Source organism: Narcine bancroftii, chromosome 4, assembly GCF_036971445.1.
Source record: "Narcine bancroftii isolate sNarBan1 chromosome 4, sNarBan1.hap1, whole genome shotgun sequence".
NCBI lineage: Eukaryota > Metazoa > Chordata > Chondrichthyes > Torpediniformes > Narcinidae > Narcine > Narcine bancroftii.
Window position 1 is genome coordinate 77,151,083 of NC_091472.1, and position 12,651 is coordinate 77,163,733.

Sequence of the window (12,651 nt, forward strand, 5' to 3'; positions counted from 1 at the left end):
TGAGTTGCATACAGGATGGAGATTGAAAACTTGGCTGAATGGTGCACCACCAACAACCTTGCACTCAATGTCACCACAACTAAGGAGCCGATTGTTGACTTCAGGAAAAGAAAGCCAAAAGTCTACAATCCAGTGATCATTGGGGGATCAGAGATGGAGAGGGTGAGCAAATTTAAGTTCTTGGGAGTCACAATCTCGGAGGATCTTTCCTGGAACCAACACACCAATGCCATCGTGAAGAAAGCACGTCAGCAACTCTACTTCTTCGGGAGTTTGCTGAAGTTTGGTATGACGTCAGAAACCCTGGCAAATTTCTACAGAAGGGTGGTGGAAAGTGTGCTGACCGGCTGCATCACGGTCTGGTACGGAAACACCAATATCCCTGAGTGGTAAGCCCTCCAAAAGGTAGAAGACACAGCCCAAGACATCACAGGCAAAACCCTCCCACTATTGAGTACATCTGTAGGGAACGCTGCCATTGGAGAGCAGTGGCAATCATCAAAGACCCTCACCACCCAGCACATATTCTGTTCTCACTGCTGCCATCAAGAAAGAGATACAGGTGCCACAAGATTCGCACCACCAGGTTCAGGAACAGCAGCTACCCCTCCACCATCAGGCTCTTACTTGTGCACTTTATTGCTTTTCTTTTTGTTCTCTCTGTATTGCACAGTTTGTTTACATTCATTATCTGTTTACAGTTCTTTGTTTACATGTTTACGATGTGTAGTTTATTTTTTGCACTACCAATATGTGTCAATTCTGCCGCATCCACAGGAAAAAGGAATCTCAGGATTTTATGTTGCAATAACAACAGTTTAAAATTGTCCAGCACCTTTTAGAAAGCACAAAAACTTTCTAAGACCTAAAAAGAAATGCTAGAGAAACTCATCAGATCAGGCAGCATCAGTGGGAAAAAGAAGTCAACCTTTAGAGCAACCATTCTCAACCTTTGTTTTTTGGCTATTGCCCCCTTAGGACTCAGCTCAAAGTTTAAGGGCCCCCTTCCTTGAGAAGGAGTCAAGTTTAGTTGGTTTCTTCCGTACTTCTCTCCTACGTACTATATAATAAACATAAAAAATATTTGTGTTACGTGAGGTGCAAAAAAAAAACAAGGATTTACTTTTGAGCATAACAACTGTGGCTTGCAATTCCAGAACTAACAGACAAATAGGAAACTATTTTTATTGTATCTGTAGGAAAGAAGAAAATGTGAACACGCATATATCAAAAAAAATGTTAAAAAGAATTTTGGAGCACAATGGTTTCCTCATAATGAGTCATTAAGCATAAACTTCAAGGATGTGAAAATTTAATTAAAAGAACTTTAAAAAAAACTTATAAAATGAAAATTTTAGTGAAATCTTTAAGCTCGATGCTCCTGTGCAAGTATTTTGAAGTCAGGCTCCAAATTGGATAGTGATATCCTAGATTTTGTCAAGGAAACTACCTTGCTGAATCCACATATAACTATATATGTTGACGGAAAGGCAATGAAAAATATTTTGGCCTTTTCCCATAGTTATGGAAATCCATTCGGCAGATCACTCTTAACCCAAAATCTTTTTAAAATTGATTGAATTTATGGCATGCCATTTTATCACTCTGTAGATCAATAAACCCCTCTTAAATTTCTGCATAAACATTGGTGGGTTGTTCCTCAAATGAATCTAATATTGTCACAGGGATTTTAAAGTTTAATAGGTCATTAAATCATTCTCTCAGATCTGTGTGTATTTGCTTTAGTTGTTTCACATAAACTAATGTCATCGTTCTTCAGTGTCTCTGTGTTCGTGTTCAGATTTGGACATTCAAATATCATCCCTACATTTGATATTGCTCTAATAGACCAAACTTTTTAAGGAAAGAAACACTGGCTTCCTTATTATCAATGAGGGTATTGTGTTTGCCCTGTAAGGTCTGGCTCAATAAATTGAGTTTGTCAAAGATATCTGCCAGATAAAATATTTCCGCCTTTGCATCATGGAATTTTTTTCCATGCTCGTTATGAGAATGAAAGGAAGCAATCGTGTCCCAGTGTGCAACAAAACTATGAAGACAATTTCCTTTAGACACCCACCTCACCCCAGTTTCCAGCAGTAGCATCTGGAAATGTTTGTCACTTTCTTCCCACAGCTGCCAGAATCTTGAAGGGGATGTGATTTTATAAAGTTTACAATCTTTATGATAATTAAAAGTGAAGCATTTAAATGATCTCCTAAGTTTTAGCCACTATGTACTCCCTATGAATGATGCAATGAACAGTAAAGACTGAATGTATGATATTTTTCAGCTATGCAATGAACTCTTTGTTTCATCCAAGCATTGAAGTGGCACCATTAGTTGCACAGGCAACTATGTTCTCGAGCAGAATACTGTTATCGTTAATACAGTTCTTAACTTCTTCAAAAGTAGTTATTCCCTTAGTATCTGTTTTAATCCTTCTGGCAAATATCTCTTCCATCAGCTCGTTTCCATTCCAGAAGCTGGCAATAGCCAGGAAAAGAATTTTGTTCTCTTGCAGAGTGGATTCATCCAATTGTAAGAGAATTTCTTGGATTATAATGAAATGACTAATTGTTTTTCAATGTCCTTTGCCATCTCAACAATTCTTCTGGAAATAGGAGAATTACTCAAAGGAATTGCCTGAATTTAAATCATGACATCAGATGTCCACTGAAGGCAAAATAAGTGACACAGTGACATAATCATTTTCACTTTTTGCAATCAATTCATTTATGTTGTATAATGCAGGAAGACCCTTTTCTAATTTCTCTGATGTTTTGGTAATCTTTGTGTACAGTCTCTAAATGTTTCAGTTTGCTTGGGCTCATGCTTTCACTTGAAAATGTATTTAAACAAATTAAACACATGAACAGAGAAGGGTTTTGCAGAGATGAAATGAAACCATATGATAAGTATTCTACCAAATACTGCTGACGCTTTTTTGCGAGGAACTCACGGGTAAAATTATTTCTGAAAGTAATAAAAATTAACTAATACAAAACGAAAGCACTTTTTACAAGGATTAGCTCATAAGCCGTGGAAAAATAATGAACAATAAAAGCTAGTATAAGGAGAGATACATTCAATACCCGTCACAAAAACCCAAAGCAAAATGAAGGCACTTGCGGACATAAGAAATATGGAGCCAAATTTTATGGTCTTCATGCTTATTTCCTGGAATTGAAGGTGATAGAACATGTTACGAGCTCCCGTTTTAGCAAAATGGGACTGAATGGTCACAGTTAACAAGTACCAAGCACCATACAAGTCACAGTCCAGCCATAATTTGATACATTGGAAGAACTGAGGGAAGGCTTGTCACAGTCTGTTCCAGAATTTGATACATTTGCAAAGACATTGTGATTTTGCAAAGGAGAACCATTCTGGTTGCTGCAGAGAACACAGCTTTTTGAAGCAGCTCTTGTAGCCAGCCATTTCTGTGGAATTCAGAGCGAAGCATGCTCTGTGAATGACTGGGCCTTGTCGATGAATTGACTTGTGCCAGGGGGTCTTTTTGGGAAGCAAAGTGGTTCATTTTGATTGTGACTAATAGTGGAGGTCACTTGGAGAGACTGCTTCATTTTAAATGCGACTAATAGTGAAGTTACTTGGATAAACTTGGAAGACAGGGTCTTGAAAGCTTTGTGGAGGCTGCCCAGTTCGCATCTTGCCTACAAAAGCACCAGGAGATCGTGTGGATGGACATTTCTTCAAAGGCAACGCAAGAAGTATTCGTGAGTCTGTAGCAGCGACAACTCCAGTCTTCCCATCAGTTCATCATTAATTCTGGGCATCAAATTTCAAAGGCCTACACTTCAACACTGAATTTGAAAGACTGAACTTTGAAGTAATTTTCTAGTTTTTGGTGTAGACTGTAATGGTTTGGGTATATCACTCTCTCACACATATACACACCTACACACACATACCTGCGCATAGCTGGGGATATATTTAGTGTTCAGGATAGTTTAAAAGTTAAAACTATAGTTTAAGAGTTAGAAATAAAATTAGTGTTTTAAAATTAAACACTGTCTGGTTGATTGCCCTATTGCTGCTCGTTGCGTGCAGTTCGTACAAAATAAAAAGGAAAATTACGTGGAAGGCAATTTGTAGCCATAGCTGATTCCATGTCAGTCTAATGTAATATCTCGAAATAACACTGAAAATACCAAGTGCAAAATATTGGTTCTGCATCTTTATCTTTGCTACATAAAATACACTGTTTGACCTGCTGAGTTTCTCCAGCATTGTGTATTTTCAATGAAAATATTGTTAATTTTCCTCATTTATCTAGGTCATACTAGACTGTCTCCAAATGCTCCAAACTTGAAAAAAATCTCACGTTGCTTGGCAATTATAAAGCAAAGCGTAGCAGCAAAGTCTTTTCCTTCCCCAAAAATGTTTAATCTGTTCAGTTTCCATGGCCCCTTATACACCTTGGGGGCCGTCTTATTAAGAATTTCAGTCCCTGCTCCCCCCTTAAATGTGCCAGGCCACAAAGAGGTACGAAGGCAGAGGACCAAAGCTTTGCTCAAAGAAACAAGTATTAAGAAGCATTTAAATTAAGAGAGCAAGATAAGGAAATGGAAAGAATTAAAGAGCAAATTCTTTGGCTCGGACTTGGACATTGGGAAAGATAGTTTCTTATGACAAAGAATAAGCAGAAATAGTCGAAATTTAAAAAAAAGCACATTGAAATGCTGCACCTATTTATTAAGGTTCTATCATACAAACTTGGTGTGCTTGCTGATGTACAGTGTCATGAAACCATTGTATCACAAAGCTTCTAAACAGAAAGAATTTGAACTACCAAATAACAACAATGGTGGGAGAGTACACACTGATTATGCATACTTATCTCCACAGATGATTTTGGACCTACCGACTGTTTTAGTATATTTCAGATTTCAAGCATTTTGTATTAACATAAATTAGAACATAGATTCTCACAGTGTTGGTGTGGGAATATTTTGGTGGGGCTTAAGAATATTGTAGTGGGGCATAGGAATATTTTGGGAAATGATTAAAAAGTTGATTTAAAAAATTAAACTCGTTATGTTTGCCAACACTGTCAGTACAACACAATTGTGGTAACGCCAAAATTGGGGGGAAAAAGGAACCCCAGAAAGTAAAGCACGAGGCTAGCACAGTTTTGATGATCTCTCTGCAAGAAAAAAAAATGTCAGAAGCCGCGCTAGTGATTTTTTTTCCATTTTTTTGAGGGTCAGTATTCTTCCTTTGATTCAATCATTACTTTTATTACATTTTTCAATTCAAAGACATAATAAAATATTGATTAATCTGTTTCAGGGAGCTCGCGCTGTTGTAATAATCTGTTTCAGGGAGCTCACACTGTTGTATATTCAAAATGAGCAGACCAAGCAAGCAAAAGGTTTGTCAATATTCAGTGGAGTTCTTGAAATTTGGGTTTATACCTGCTGTACACGATGAATGTGCACCTTTTTACCTATTACACCAACAGACTTTGACAAATGAATCAATGAAAGTAGGCTGTCTTGAAGCTCATTTGAGGGTAAAACATCCTAACCATGTCAATTCAAAATTAGAATATTTTAAATCACTGAAAGAGAAGTTCGAAAATAGATCAAAAATCACTTCATTATTCATTGCGCAAACTACAGCCCTGGATCGTACCCTTGAAGTTAGCTCTGAAATTTTTCTGCTGATAGTAAAACATGGGAAAAATCATACAACTGGGAAAGAACTGATTAAACACGCAATATCATTGTTTCTCAAAACAGTTCTGCAAAAGAATGACAAAGATGTTCGAGCAATGCCATTGAGTAATAGTACTGTCTGCTATTGGATAGATGACATGGGTCAAGATGTTGAAAAACAGCTTATTGAGAAGTTGAAATCACAAAAGTTCCCAATACAAATAGATGAATCTACTGTATGGGACAGTGAGGCTCTATTATTGGCATATGTGAGATATATTGATCAGAAAGAGTTTCAAGAAGAGATGTTTTGTGAAACATTAGAAACAACCACTACTGCAGTTGATATCTACATCAAGCTCAAAAATTATTTGGATGAAAATGAAATACCAAAATGAAACATTGTATCTTGTGCTGCAGATGGTGTACCTGCTATGATGAGTAAAAAAAAACCAAGATGTTTAAAATTAATGAAGGATGAAAATCCAAACATGTTGGTGGTGCATTGTGTTATCCACTGAGAAAATTTAGTTGCCAAGAAAGTTGCCCCTGTTCTACATGAGATACTGCATTTTGTGATCAACGGCATCAAAGCTAATACCAAATGTGAACATCTGTTTAAGCAGTTTTGTATTGATAAAAATTCAAAGCATGTCAGATTATTACTTCACACTGAAGTAAGGTGGTTGGCAAAGGGAAACTGCTTCAAAAGGTTTATGGAACTATTTGATCTCCTTAGTGAGTTTTTGAAGGACAAACCTGAAATGAAGCTCTTGCTAACAACAGATGTGAAAGCTTATGTGAGTTTCTTGACAGACAATTTTGAGAAACTAAGTACATTGAACAAGCAATTCCAAGTAGCAAATATGACACTCGTTGATGCAAAAGCAAAGGTATTTGGATTCATGACTCTTGTAGAATTATGCCAAAGGAATATTTCTTCAAGAAATTTCAGTTAATGTAATCGGTTGAATAAGTGTGAAGTAACTAATGCTGCTATAAACGTTATTGTTGACCATTTGAAAATGTTGGTTACTGACTTAAATGATAAATTTTGTGATTTAAAGGCAATGGATTTTCTCTCTTGGTTAACTCTGCCATTGCTGGTGGACTTATCTGAAGTTCAAGTGCAATACCAAGAGGAGTTATCTGAGTTGCTACATGATGAATCTGTGAAAACTGTCCAAAGTGAAAGGAACCATGATGTGGCTGTCTAATGAGATGGAAAATAAATATCCATACTTAACTACTTTAGCAAGATACATTTTCCATTGCCTTATTTAGTGAAATGTGGCTTAAGTGCTGTTAGTGATTTGCCACAAGTTAAGAGAAATTGACTGGAAATTACAAAACGTGGGGATTTTAGGTTGAAACTAACAAAATTAGTCCCTCGAATCAAAAGAAATCTACAGCCAGCATTAGGGGCAAGGTTCCCACTGAAGTGACGACAATTATTGAATCTGCATTTGAGATGGTTAACATATTGAAATAGTAGTTGAATATGAAATATGTTTTCCAGTGTATTCCCGACCTTAATTGCATTGAAATACACTTGCAGTAAATGATTTAATTAAAACTTCTTTTGAATATATAATTTTTTTTCTGCTAATGGTAGGGCATACGTTTTTAAAAAAAATTAAAGTGGGGCCTAAGGAAAAGAAGGTTGAGAACCACTGATTTAGAATATCTATTCTAGGACTCTACTAATGTTTGTGATGCCAGTAGGTCCAACATGGTAGGATATCTTTCATCATTTTCATTGCCATGTGAACTTTTGAGGTGTAATGTCCTCTTCTTCCTTCTCATTTCCAAATAAAGAGCTCCATGTGAAAATGTGGAGTCTTCTTGGTAAAGGAAAGGCAATCAATCTTAGATGATAATTACCTGAATGTTGAAGGCAAAAATATGTCCCAGTATCAATGCAATTCATGAGAGATAGGAGTAGGACGAGGCAATGAGAGACTCGTCTGTTATTCTCTATCTCAATTACAATATCCTGCATTATTCTGATATCCTTTTATTCTTTTTGGATCCAAGCAGCCATCATTTTCTGTTTTAAAAATACTCAGTGACTATGCTAATGAATTCCAAAAATTCATAACCATTTTAGTGATTCTGTTTCTTTTAAGTTGAATAGGCAGCTCTTATTCCAATGCTGTGACAATGCTGTCAGACACACACAAGCCAAGGGAAATTTCTTTCATGTCCTACCATATTTACTCTGCTTATTAATTGAAAAAACCTCAGTGCGATTGCTTCTCAACCATTTAAATTCAACAAAAAGTGAACCAGTAAAGCCTCAGTCTTTTTTCGACACTGCACCCGGCCAAAAGTCTTTCGGTTAAAACTTTGCCACAACACAAGTCTACCTGAGATAAAGAGATCAAAGCTAGCCACCAATCTTTCACTGGCCTTTGATTACTATATCCAAACTTTGATTCCTCTAGAACAAAATCCAATAGACCACTTACTTTCCTGACGGCTTGCTGCACTTGAATGTTAACTTTCAATTATGAACATGAATATCTAGACCCTCTTCCCATGTTTACCTTTATCTCCTGGTTTTCTTACTGGAGTCTTTAGCTGGGTTAATCTTTGTCACAACTGTGAATTATTTTACAACTTCATCTTTAAATATCAGTTATGCTGAAATCAGAGAGCAAATGCCCCAAGTTGTATTAATAGTTCGCCCATAATAATAGTAGACTTGTATCTAAGCATATCTGCAGTCTAAAACACCAGGGAACTGTTGAACGCTACACAGAAACAGGCCCTTTAGCCCACCTATTTCTGTGCAGAATTATTATTCTGCCTAGTTCCATCAACCTGCACTTGAACCATAGCCCTCTATACTCCTCCCATCCATGTCTAAATTTCTCTTCAATATTGAAATCGGTCCCACATCCACTACCTCTGCTATCAGTTTTTTCCATACTCTCACTTCCCTCGGTGAAGTTCTCCCCACAATGTTCCCCTTAAACATATCACCTTTCACCCTTAATCCATGACCACAAGTTCTTGTCTCACCAAACCTAAGTGGAAAAACCCAGTTTGCATTTACCACATTTATACCCCTCATTATTTTGTATACCGCTATCAAATCTCCCATAATTCCCCAATACTCTAGGGAATAGTCCTCACCTGTTCAATCTTTCCCTTTCACCCATCTCTTCAAGTCCTAACAACATCTTTGATAATTTTCTTTGCATTCTTTCAATCTCATTGATGTTCATCTCCTGCAAAGCCAACATCTAATTATATTTACTACCTCATCCTGAATACTGAATGATTGAATCTTCTTCACCAACCTCCTATGCAGGTCCTTGTCAGTGGCCTTACTAAAGTCCATGTAGTCAACATCCACAGCCTTCTTCATCAACTTTCCTGGTAACCACCTTGAAAAACTCAATAAGATTGGTTAGACGTGATCTTATTCACACAGAGCCATGTTAACTTTCCTAATCAGTCCTTGTTTATTCTAAGAGAATATATATGTCAGGTGCACTGGCTTATAATTTCTCAGATTATTCTTAGAGCAATGGGTATGGAATTTATAAAATAATAATACAGTTGTCAAACAAAATTAGCCTAATATTTTTCATACATACACCTTGGGGCCCATTCCTACTTTCCTTAAGTCCACAGAGCAGTTTCTACAATTTGGGGTGAAACAAGAAAGACTGCAGATGCTGTGATAGTAAAATACACAAAATTGCTGGAGAAGCTCAGCATGTCCCACAGCATCCATAGGAGGCAAAGATATATAGCCCAATGTTTCAAGCTTGAGCCCTTCATCAAGGTAGGAGCCCTTTGTCAAATTTCTACAATTTGTTTTGAATACTTTGAAATAAAACTACAATAGCTTGCCACTAAGAGAGGTATCATGCCCCCAAGGTGTTTTTCTTTCATGTTTCTTGACCTTTTAATTTATCCTTCACTCACCATTGGTTCGCATAGATGACATTCCTTAATGCAGATTGAGTGACCCAGTTGAGAAACTTCAATGATCAAAATGTTGGACACATTTGATACTTTGTTTAGCAGTCATGCTTACTTCCTTCATCATTGCAATTAATAACAGCTATAGTTATGCAGTAGCTCTGCAAAGTTCTCTCCTTGGTGACAGACCGAGGTCGATTCAGTTTTGGAACACAGGTCACAAGTATTTGGTTACAAGGTTATAGTCTACATAGCCATTCTATCACAAAGAAGCCTCCACACCATCTCTAAAAACATCTGCCTCTGCCCGAGCTCATTTGCTGCAAACCTAATCAGTGTTCTTTTGACTTGCTTAATGCAGTATTCTCCTAAATGGCCTCTAATTTTCTGTCAATTAGATCAGCAGTCTCTAGCCCCTTTCCCACTGGCATCCCAGTTCATTGGCTGTGCAGTGTCCTGGGAAAGGAAGCCCTTTGTGCCATTTCCACTGGGCTACCCTTAAATGGGACACAACTCATCCCCAGGGATCAGAGTGTTCTACCTTCCACTGGAAATGGGTGACATTCTGCTGTCCCTTTTCCACTGGTTTTATCAGCACCCTGGTATCAGCTGATGCCAGGGATATGAGTAGGGGCCGAGGTCGTTAATCCCGAGCATGAAATGAGGTCATTTGACGCCGGGGTGCTAACAGTTTTCTTTTTCCACTGGTCCCTGTCTCAGTTAATTCCTGGGACAAAGTGCCAGTGAAAAAGGGGGTGTTGTCTAATGAAGCAGTGATGCTGGAGGAATCTAAGTAATTCCATCAGATGAGAATCTGGATTGTTTCATTGCACTTTGGAATATTTAAATTAATTGGTGGTTTGCTAATGAGAGATGGTATTGCCTGCCATGTATTTGCTTCATAATTCGTATTTTTAAACTGCATAGAAGACAGGAAGGAGAGAGCTCACAATAATCATCAGACATGTACTATTAGAAAAAGCAAAATGACTTGCATTTTCTGTCAAAGACATGATTTTTACCTGGTTTCAAACCTCAAAAGTATTAAAGATGAACACCATATGAGTACAAATCAACTTGATTAGCAATAATTAGTTGTATTAGCAGTATCCTTTTCTTTCAGTGAAGGATGCTGCTATAGATGTTTTGGTTTTGATTTGAATCAAGTGTAATGGAACTGGATTCCATTTCTACTGAACAGAACAAAAAGAAAATGCTCTATAAATATGTCAGTGATGAATTTCTCTAATTTATTAAGGGAAAATCAGCAAAAATATTCTGCTTAATTTCAATTAGAATAGATTGGCACTTTTTAAAGTGCAATGATTACTTTATTGGATGAAAGTTTGCACACATTTGAATCAGCACCACTGCATTTTGGTGGTTTCTCTCTATACTGAATGGCAATCATGTATTGGGAGGGTCGAATGTACAGATTCAAGGTATCTGAGGGGAAAATGTCAATTTAGTTAGTGAGTGTGGATTGGGGGAGGAGGGCAGACATGGCTGACCTGATTTATTTCTCACTTTTTTATGATATGTGTAATTGAGAAAGAAATAGCAAGGTAACCCTGACAATGAATAATGGCATAAAAGGAATCTGGAAAAACCTCCAGAATAAGGAGACTGGAACGCAAATGTACTTTAAAGAGGGTATCTTTACTATTCTTCCCCTTTTGCCATTGAATATTAGAAAAGGAATTTCACAAATTGAGAAACAAGGAGAATGAAATCAATGTAGAAAAATGTTAAATTCTGAGGTCAAAGAATATTAAGCAAAGACATTGAGAAAATTGTTGCTAAGAAATTGTGCAACGCTGTAAGGCAGTGAAGAGCCAGGTAAGAATATACTAAGGCAAACATAAAAATAAAAGATTAAATCCTTCACACAGCAAGTTATGATCTTAATATGATAAAGTATAAGTTTTGCATCTTCAAAAATACTTTTAATGTAATCAATCTGCATCTAGCTTTATTAGAAGCTGTAATTTTTTGTCTTGTACCTTTTCTGGCATCTTGAAGGACAATTGTAACCTTTGTTGGCTTTTCTTTGATTATTGCAAACCTGAAAAGAATTTTTCAGACAGCTGTCCAAGCCCAGATAAATGTAGTAGCGAAAGTAGCATATGCTACAGGCCCTGTATTTTAAAGGGCCCCCACATTTATGACAGTACTATGAATTATGAACTTGAACATTTTCATTCTCTTTTCTGTGCAGTGGCAAAGTGTATCTAGAAACAGCTAGGAGAAATCACGCTGATAGTCTGTAAATAACCCCAATTAAAGGTGATAATAGGCTAAAATCGCTAACAAAGTTAGTGATTTTAGTCTATTATCACCTCTAATCAGGGTTATTAACACAGACTATGAATGTGTTGTATATCTCAGACCCACTGCAGGCTGCACAATTTGTAAATAATCTTTACCTGAGCCCCTCAGTCAGCTGGTTGATCTTGTTCGTTTACATGTTGGGGGAGCTGTAGAGCTGGAGATATTGGACATCATTATGCTTCTGGAAGTGCAAAACATAAAGCGAAGGAAGTAAAAGAAAGAAGCGACCAAGTTGTGATATCAAAAACACGTTAAGTTTACAGAATATTTTAATGTTCATGGAGATGGTGCTATAATGGCTGGAGCTGGAAATATAGGAACAACTAGTACGGTAAAACCTCGTTAGAATGTGGTAGTTGGGGTCCAAGATTTCATACTGCGTTATAGCCAAGTCATGGAACAGATGCATATATGTCATGATTCAGGAAGCAGGAAAACAGAATACTGTGACTCAAACCCTATAATAAAACCTTTAAGATCTTTAAACTCCAGATATTGACATACACATCTTGTAAATGAGTCATAGAATCCATTTTTGAGATTGTGGCTGTTAGCCACTGTTAGCCTGGCATCCTAAAATCGATGTTTCGGGTCCACAGACACCCGCGCTATAAGTAATTCCGTGGATTAACGAATCGCGTTCTAACGAGGTTTCACTGTCCCAGTATAGCAGGGGCATACAGTAACAGCCAGGGTT

At 37.2% G+C, this 12,651-nt stretch overlaps 1 protein-coding gene and 1 long non-coding RNA gene across 16 annotated transcripts in view; one reads left to right on the plus strand and one right to left on the minus strand.

Moving 5' to 3' along the window:
• Positions 1–12,651, plus strand: part of ehbp1 (EH domain binding protein 1) — a 561,098-nt gene that overhangs the window by 363,948 nt on the left and 184,499 nt on the right. The gene's annotated exons all lie outside the window — the stretch shown is intronic.
• LOC138760712 (uncharacterized) overlaps positions 1–12,651 on the minus strand; it is a 55,857-nt gene that overhangs the window by 1,794 nt on the left and 41,412 nt on the right. The window contains exon 4 of the long non-coding RNA XR_011355821.1: positions 12,050–12,135. This is a non-coding gene — a long non-coding RNA (uncharacterized lncRNA). The remainder of the gene's footprint in view (positions 1–12,049; positions 12,136–12,651) is intronic.